We start from the raw sequence: 8917 nt of genomic DNA, 5'->3' as shown, positions 1-8917 counted from the left end.
TATATGTGATTTCTGAGTATGAAGTGCACATATCTTTTTAAGGCCCAAAGCAGACGTTTTTACATCAATATCAAATCATTTCTGGGTAACAATTAAGTACCTTACTGTAATAGATTACGATGAAAATGGTCAAAAATGTATTTTTTGCAAAAAAAACTTTCTCAAGCAATAATTTTGCTAGGACTGTCTGGGAGTGGTCAGTGTGGAGGGGAAATTAAAACTAGCTGTTATTGGCACTCTCTTTGTCGTTGGTCTATAAACCAATTTACACATGGTGATGTCGCCATGGAAAGCCAAAACTCTCACCCATGCAAACCTGCTGATTAGAAGGTGCTGTATAGATGTGAGAAACTCTCTTTTCATGGCACTTCAATATCGAAGTTAATTTTTCGTAGCAGGTTAGGAAACTGAGGTTAAGGTTAGGAAAAGGGTTAGGGTTAGTGAAAATGCTCTCCAAACCTTCTACGAAAATTACTTTGCATTGAAGTGCTGTGAAAATAATGTGTCCCTGCTCAGGTGTTGCATGCATCAACCAATGGTTGTGTGCCAAGTCATCCATTGTGTCATCGACTGACAGATTGCTATAACATATGATGTGGTTAGCTGACACACAAAATACCTATCCAGGCAGTGTAAGATCTGGCAAGTGTCAGCAAGGCCTGGGCAGAGGAACATGCTCCGTATTTTCAACCAGAACTATCAGGAAGCACCCCCGATCACATTTTTGTAAAACACATTTACAGTGTTAGTTTCATCAGCTGTTGTACAATATGAAATAAAATTATTTTGACTTCACAGGGCCTTTAAATGTAGGCAAACAAGTTTTCAGCATTCAAACTAATCTACCCAGCCAGATTCAGCACCATGGACAGTGAAGATCAGAATACCTGCGATCTGACGATTAGAACAACAGTGCTATTTTTTTTTCACTCTGTCCAGTTTGAAATATAGTTGAATAGTGAAGACCAGAGTCTATCAAACTTGGGCTGTCTCTTGTGGAGGTCATAAGTGAGCTTTTCAAGAGGAAGAAAGTCAACAATCTGGTCAAGCCACATTTTAAATGTAGGAGGGGTATTTGAGGCCCACAATAGAAGAATACATTTCTTAGCAGAATCTGGCAATCTCTCTACAGCTCCAAAATACATGCATATAGGTTCCACTTTCAGAGGTACATCTTTTACAGTTAGGAGACATATCTGTTTTCATTCTATGGAGTCTCAAAGGAGTATAATAAAATGTGTACAAAAATTTGTAATTAGATTCTTTCATTTTTACACTGGTAGAGGAGCAGTATACCCTGTCGCAAACCTCCGCCCATAACTCATCACTGATAGTCAGACCAAGGTCCTTTTCCCAGATTATTTTCAAAGGAGTAAAGGAGGAGCTTCCTTTCTCAGAAAGGAGTCTATAGATGTAAGATATTTTGCCTTTAATGGATTGTGCTGTGACAAGAAGGGTTTCAACTTCATTCAACTGAGTTCTAAACCTCCTCTTGGAGGTAAATGAGGAAATTACATGTCTAATTTGAAGATATTTGAAAAAATGGGATCTTGGCACATCGAATTCACTGCAGAGCTCTTGAAAGGATTTCAGTGTAGTGGTTTTCTGATGAAATAGGTCTGAAAAGGTCCTGATTCCTAGAGTATGCCAAAGATTAAAGTTGGCCTCCCTCAGGGCTTTTGGCAAGTCTGGGTTGCCCACTATAGGCGAGTGAGAACATATTTGGGAGGAAATGCCCAGGTATTTCTTACAGTCCCTCCACGCTAGTATGGTGCTGTAAATCACAAAGGTTTTGGCTATGTTGCCCACTTCACAAAAGTTATTAATGAATATAATTGAGCTTAAGGGCAATGAACCACAGGATTGGGCTTCTATCTGAATCCACGTTGACTCTTGTCTATTTGTGATCCATGTTTGCATGTTGCGGATTTGGGCAGACCAGTAGTACAATTGAAGGGAGGGAAGGGCAAGACCACCCTTAGATTCAGGTTTCGATAGAGTGGAAAACTTGATCCTAGGTTTTTTATTGCCCCATATAAATTTGGTGATGCTTTGGTTAGTTGTTTTGAAAAAGGAACCTACTGGGAGATAGCATGGGAGCATCTGAAATAAGTAGTTCAGTCTAGGGAGGACGTTCATACGGATTACATTAATTCTTCCTACTAAGCTAATTGGGAGGGAGATCCAGGTTTGGAGATCGTTCTTGATTCGGTCCAGGAGTGGAAGATAATTTTCCTTAAAAAGGCTATTCAGATCTGGTGTCATGAAACCCCTGTGTTTTCCATTGGAAAGGACAAAGTGTCTTCATAGAGCTGGTGAGTGTAATATTGAGAGGGCAGGCAGTGGATTTGTTCAAATTGATCTTATAACCTGAAAACTTGCCATACTGAGCAATTGTGTCTAAAATGAGAGGGAGGGATTTCTCAGGGTTGGATATGTAGAGCAAGACATCATCCGCGTAAAGCGAAATCTTGTGCTGCAGGCCGCCTGCAGAAACACCCATAATACTTGGATTGCTCCTTATCAGCTCTGCCAGAGGCTCCGCCCCCAACAAGTAGAGCAGCGGGGACAGCGAGCACCCTTGTCTTGTGCCCCGTTCCAGAGGGAATCTGTCAGAGTTCAGTCCATTAGTAGTCACCATGGCATTTGGATGAGAGTATAGTGATTTGATCCATTTAATACAATTTGGGCCCATATTGAACTTTTCTAAGACTGAAAACAGAAAGCTCCACTCCATCCTGTCAAACGCCTTCTCAGCATCCAGTGAAGCCAGTAGGACAGGGGTCTTCTGTGCGTTTACTTGATCAATAATATCAAAAAGACGGCGAATGTTATCAGAAGAGTATCTGTCTCTAATAAATCCAGTTTGGTCCGCTTTTATTATTTTGGGAAGAAGAGTGTTAAGTCTTTTGGTGAGCAATTTGGTAATTATTTTATAGTCGAAATCCAACAAGCTTATGGGCCGGAAGGACAAGCAGGATAGGGGGTCCTTGTCTTTTTTTAGCAACACTGTAATGCGAGCTGTGTGCATTGAGTCTGGGAGAACTCCGTTTTTGCAAAAATCCTCCAGCATTGGCATGAAGATAGGGCTGAGCTGGGGCCAAAAAGCTTTGTAGAACTCTCTGGGGAATCCATCTGGGCCTGGGGACTTATTAGGTGGCATGGAGGTAATTGCCTCCAGGATCTCCTCAGGAGTGAAGGGGTAGTGGAGATCTTCTTGGTCGGTCTCTGATAGTTTAGGTAGCGAGATTCCCTCTAGGAAAGAGTGGAGTTCTGCCTCCGTGTGTTTTCTCTCAGAGGTATATAGTTTGCAGTAAAAATCATGAAAAGTTAAATGGATCTTTTTTTGGGTCATATGTGACCTCGTCCTCTGCTGTTCGGATAGCCATGATTGTACGCTCTGACTGCTCCTTTTTTAATTGGTAAGCAAGCAATCTACTGGGCCTATTGCTATACTCATGGTATTTCTGTTTAGTAAAGAAAACTTTTTTTCTTTTATCTCCCGAGTGTAGTCCAAATTCAGTTTGGCTTTGGATGCTTTAAGATGACTCCAGGAGGTGCTGTCTAGGGATTGTTTATGTCTTTTTTCACAGCATTCCAGCTCCCTCTCAAGATCTAGCCTGTGTGCTTCCATTGCTTTTTTCTTAGAGGAAGCATATGCAATTAGATGACCTCTTAGTGTGGCTTTAGCAGCGTCCCACATTGTGGCCGGAGAAACAGGAGAATCTTTATTGTCTTGTGTGTAGTTGTCTATCCATGTAGTTACCAATGTATGGAACGCTTCGTTTGATAGCATGGAGGTGTTGAATTTCCAGCTCTTTGACCTTGGGATGTTTTTGCAGAGGTCAAAGCGGAGGTGGACAAAGGCGTGATCTGAAAGTGCTATGGGTCCGATTGTACAAGTGGCTGAATTTATGAAACTCTTTGGGATAAAAATGTAATCTATACTGGAGTAGGTGTTATGGACATTAGAGTAGTATGTATAGTCCATAGATGAGCTATTAGTCTCTCTCCAGATATCTATCAGTCCCATCTCTTTAGTAAGAGAGTTCAACATCTTTGCAGATCTAGGATTTGTGGTGGGGACTTGAGATGATTTGTCTAGGGTTGGGTTAAGGGTACAATTAAAATCTCCAGCCACCACGCCTATGGAGACACAATGCTCATTGAACAGGGTTATAATTTTTGACAATGAAGGCAGGCAGGAGTATCTGTGTTAGGGGCGTATATGTTTAATATAGTAATTGGTTGACCATATAGTGACCCAGTTATCAAAATAAATCTCCCCTCTGGATCAGATATGTTTTTGTCAATTATGAATGGAACATTTTTATGGATAAGTATGGCTGTGCCTCTACTGTTTGATTTGAAAGATGAGAAATACACCTGTCCCACCCAAGCTCTGCTGAGTTTGGCATGTTCAGCATCACAGAAGTGTGTCTCTTGTAATAGCGATGTCTGCTTTTTCCTTTTTTAGAGCACATAGTATCTTTTTTCGTTTTATTGCATGCCCTAGACCATGGCAGTTCCATGTCAATAGATTCAAGGTACTAGTCATCGAGCAGTAATCGAACTTTAGTGCAAGTCATCGCTGGGTAAAAATGGATGGTAATTACAGCTGCGTTCACATAAAAGGAAAATAAATGGTGTACATAAAATAATGATCTCTGAACACCCCAGCCGAGTTCCCAAACAACTCGACACATCCCGTTGGATCTATTACCCCCCCGCTCAGTCTCAATTCTGTGTTCCGAATAAAACAAAAACCGGGAACAGTTAGCAACGCACAACACCTCTCCCCACCAAAGAAATGCCTCATCCTCTCCACCCCGCATTGAGTAAATAACATAGTTGCCCTCGTCCAGACCACAGTAAAAGAGGGGAGAAAAATAAAATCAATAGCCAAGCCTACATATACCTCCCCCGAGGGACATAGGGAACCCCAAGTAATAATAGCAACAACAACAAAAAAACAGGGAAATAAAAGTAGGCTGAAACATTAGTAGGCCTAGGTTAGGCTATACAGCCCATCCCTCTCAGTTAAAGGAAAATAAATATAAATTGGACGGCTATAATGACCTTTAGGGGGTGGGTCTCTGGATATCGGCTATATGTCGTCTTACCTCCTTTAGTAATGGCATTAATCGCATTTAGTCATTGGTCTGTTTCTCATTGGCCAGGATTGTCTTTCAAAAAACGTTTTGCCTCTTCGGGAGTTTTGAAGTGTCGCAAGGCTCCTTGGTGAAGAATCCTGAGCTCGTTTGGGTATTTGAATCCCCTGAAGATGCCTCGGTCAATGGAGTATTTCTTCACTTCGTCAAATTCTCTGCGCTTTCGGCGTATTCCAGCTGACAGGTCCTGGTGTAAAGCGAGTTTGGCGTTTCCCACTGTGATGGTGTTGTTTTTCGCCGCCTGTAGGACTCGTTCCTTGTCGGTGAATCTCAGGAAACGTATGGTGATTGGGCGCGGTGGTTGTCTGGCTGCTGGTGGGGGCCTCAGTGCTCGGTGAGCTCTCTCGAGTTCTATGGGCCTGTCGGTGGACATGTGGAGTCACTCGGGAAGTTTGTCTTGCAGGTAGCGGATCAGTGGCATGTTTCCCTCTTCTTTTTCGCCCAGATTGAATAGAACACAATTATTCCTTCGCCCCCTGTTTTCCAGGTCCTCTGTTTTCTCTTCCAGATGCTCGATTTTCTTTTTAGCATATGCTATTGTTTCCATGGCATCTGTCTAAGTTTTCCATGGATAGGATTCGCCCCTCTGCCTCGTCCAGGCGCCCCGCGTTTATGGTTATCTTGTTGTTGATGTCAGGCAAAGCGTTTTCCAGGATTGTCACCTTGCCCCCTATCGCACTGAGCTGAGAGTTAATGGCATCTAATTTAGTGTTTAGTTCTGTACGTTGGGATCTCAACTCAGAAAGGATGTCTTCGACAGAGTGCGAGGTTGGCATTCGTTGTGCCTCGTGGGGGAGCGGGTTCTCTTGCTCCTGGCTAATGGCGCTAGTTTTTTCTGAAGCTAGCTTCTTCTTGGAGGCTTTTTCCGTCGCTAATACTCGAGTCCGGGTAAAAATGTCACCTGTAGTGTCGCCGCCATGACTTTTTCTTACTAAAGCTAAATGAGTTTGAACTTGGAGTGGAGGTAAGATTAGGAATTGAAAACTACTTGTGCGGAGCTCTTAGTTCATGCGGCCATCTCGTCCAAGGGTCACGTGATCCCCAACAGTGCTATTTTAAGTGATTTTCAAGACACCCAAAGTCAATTTAAATCCACAACAAAATCTGCAGGATAAAAAGCAATATAATCAAACATTCAAATAAGTAAACAGGCTATATTAAAGTGCACTAAACATAGAGACAGATTAACCATGGAGAACACGAAACATGATGATAGATTAACCAGGGAAGTGAATTTAACAGAGGTTAAAGCTAAAACAACAGAATCTGGGTACGTCTGTGTGAAGAGGTGTGGCTTTAGTGTGGATTTGAATAGTACACAAGTAGGCCTACGCTATTTTTGCACTGTAAAACTTTTTTTTAAGTGTTATGTTTTCCCAGATTCATAGTGTTATGCAGCCCAGGCCTATCTAGGAAGGCTGGGGATAAATTGTTTGCTCACAGCATCACATGATGACGTGGGCAACATAAACACTTAAACTCTGTAGATTAAAGTTAATAGTAATCAAAACTAATTTCACCACGAAAGGAAGTGCAATCGAAATGAATGAAGAAGACAAGGTAATTCTAGTGAGTTAATAAAATGACAAGGTGTTGCCTGTCAGCGTTGTAGACTACTGCCTCACAATCCCGGGCTTTAGTGGCACTGGCATACGCGCTTGCCTCTGCACTGAAGGAGCCACCGAACGCGGCCGCGTTGCAGCTCTCACTTTCTCCCGCTGCAGTATGTCCTACAATGACATATTTGGTGGTGATTGGCAGCCAACAATAGGATTGGATTGGGACTAAATCAAAGAATAAAACGATATTGAAATGAATATTATTAACAAATATTTCCCAGAAGATTTTGGGTTCAACCTAAGGCTGACTAGGACAGATCAATCAACTTGATCCGACACAGTAAGCCTACATGTCATACGTAAGTAAATCCACAAGAGAGACAATATTGCAAAGGCAGGACCATGTTCGATGGAAGGCAATCGAAAACGTTTGACGGGGAAATTTCTGTCAATATTAGCTAGTCCTACTGAGTGGGCAAGTAACCTTTCCCGCGCTCTTCCTAAAAATACTATTTGTGATGTCATAAAGGTCTAACGTTCCATGACGTAGCATGTAGTCCTAAATTACAGTCCCTGCTTGCAATATTGTCCTCACTCTCGACCTGAACTCAACTTGAATGTAACCAACACAGACAAGGACATGCTTTTTGAGATATAAAATAGCTTGAATGGATGAAGAAAGGGTAAGCTAAATTACTTCATACAATATTGGGGGAAAGTAAAAAAGGGTAAAGCAATATAAGCGGATATTTCTTGTAAAAAGCTATAACATATTGTAAAGCAAATGTACCATTCTTTATAAAGTCACCAGCTTAGCGCTGATATGGCTGTAGCTCTATTTATGATGTCCTCTGTACAGATCTACTCTGACATTGACATATTATTACTTATTGGAATGTCTGTCCTTCAGGTAGCACAGAGGGAGGATGGTGATCCTCAGAGGGAAGGAAAGGAAGTTGTTGAGGAAGAACCGGTGGCCACGCCCAAAGAGGAGGCCAAGAAGGGAAGGAAGGTAAGATGGCAGGAGTGACAGAGCACATCATAGGCCTACTGGGTTACACTCTGTACCTGATAGCAGTCATACCATAGATATCTATATATCTCAGATAACAACATACGTAGTAGCAGTTTTCAAAACGTGTTTTAAGAGCTGCTTTGACCTGGCCCATAGCCTATTCATAAATTGTCTCAGAGTAGGAGTGCTTATCTAGGATCTGTTTTGCATTTGAGATCATAATGAATACAATTATTTGGGCAAGGTTGAGCACACACCGTATCTGATGAACTTTATGTATACGGGCCCTGGTGTTACATGTCTGCTATCATTTGAGCTCTGGAATCTGTTCTGTTCTATCCTAGGCAAAAAGTAAGAGGAGTGGCAAGATGTCAAGGAAGCTGGGCACTGACAACGATGCAGGTCAGAGATTTACCTCTGTAGTACTACATTGTTTCTCTATTCTGTCTGTGATGTGCAGGTTGTGCTATCCATTTTCAATGAAACTGTAGTCTACTGTAATCAGTAAGAAAGGTCACATAGATAGCTTTATTCAAATAGGCCTATTCTAAAACCCTAAAACAATGAAATCGGAGTATTAAGAGATAAAATGTCTGATTTCTCTTTAATTTTGTTTCTACTTCCTCTATGGCAATCACATCTTTAGTCTCCAGGAATAAACACCTGGATAGAGGATCTGTAATTGAGCTCCTGGAGAAGAAAGCTGTTAAAGCTGCATTCGGCCCAGGCAACAAGGATGAGATGGAATACTCCTACCCAATCCTCATCTCATTCCTGCGCAATCTTACTGATGAGTATGTTAAAAGTTTTTCTGTAATGTTCAACATTTATGAAATATTGTGCAGTGGGAACTAAACACTAACTAAAACACTTATTTTAAATTGTCTAGGCAGTGGCAAGTGATCTACAAAGGACTAAAAAACCCTGTAAGTTTCCCTACCTGCCTTTGACCTTTGATGTGTCAATGATCTGTTGAATTCAGAGATTAGCCATCAAGTCATATTCTGTTATTCATGTTCTCTGTCAGACTTCATCAAACTTTGAATTCAGTCACAGACAAGAATAACAATGTTGATCAAATGCATTCTGTTCGATCTAGAATACTTTACATCACAGTTCCATTGAAAAGACTGTTTTTGTTCTGTTTGTTCAAAACAGATGACGAAGGAACA

The 8917-nt window shown here is 41.5% G+C and overlaps 1 long non-coding RNA gene across 1 annotated transcript; it reads left to right on the top strand.

The window, feature by feature from the left end:
- Window positions 1–8427: 8427 nt before the first annotated feature.
- Window positions 8428–8917, top strand: LOC118944710. The gene is made up of 3 exons (XR_005039998.1): window positions 8428–8539; window positions 8635–8671; window positions 8904–8917. It is a non-coding gene; the product is annotated as an uncharacterized LOC118944710 (long non-coding RNA).

Source organism: Oncorhynchus mykiss, chromosome 27, assembly GCF_013265735.2.
Source record: "Oncorhynchus mykiss isolate Arlee chromosome 27, USDA_OmykA_1.1, whole genome shotgun sequence".
Classification (NCBI taxonomy): Eukaryota; Metazoa; Chordata; class Actinopteri; order Salmoniformes; family Salmonidae; genus Oncorhynchus; species Oncorhynchus mykiss.
Note: the sequence above shows the minus strand (reverse complement) of the source record. Positions and strands in the feature narration are given on the sequence as shown.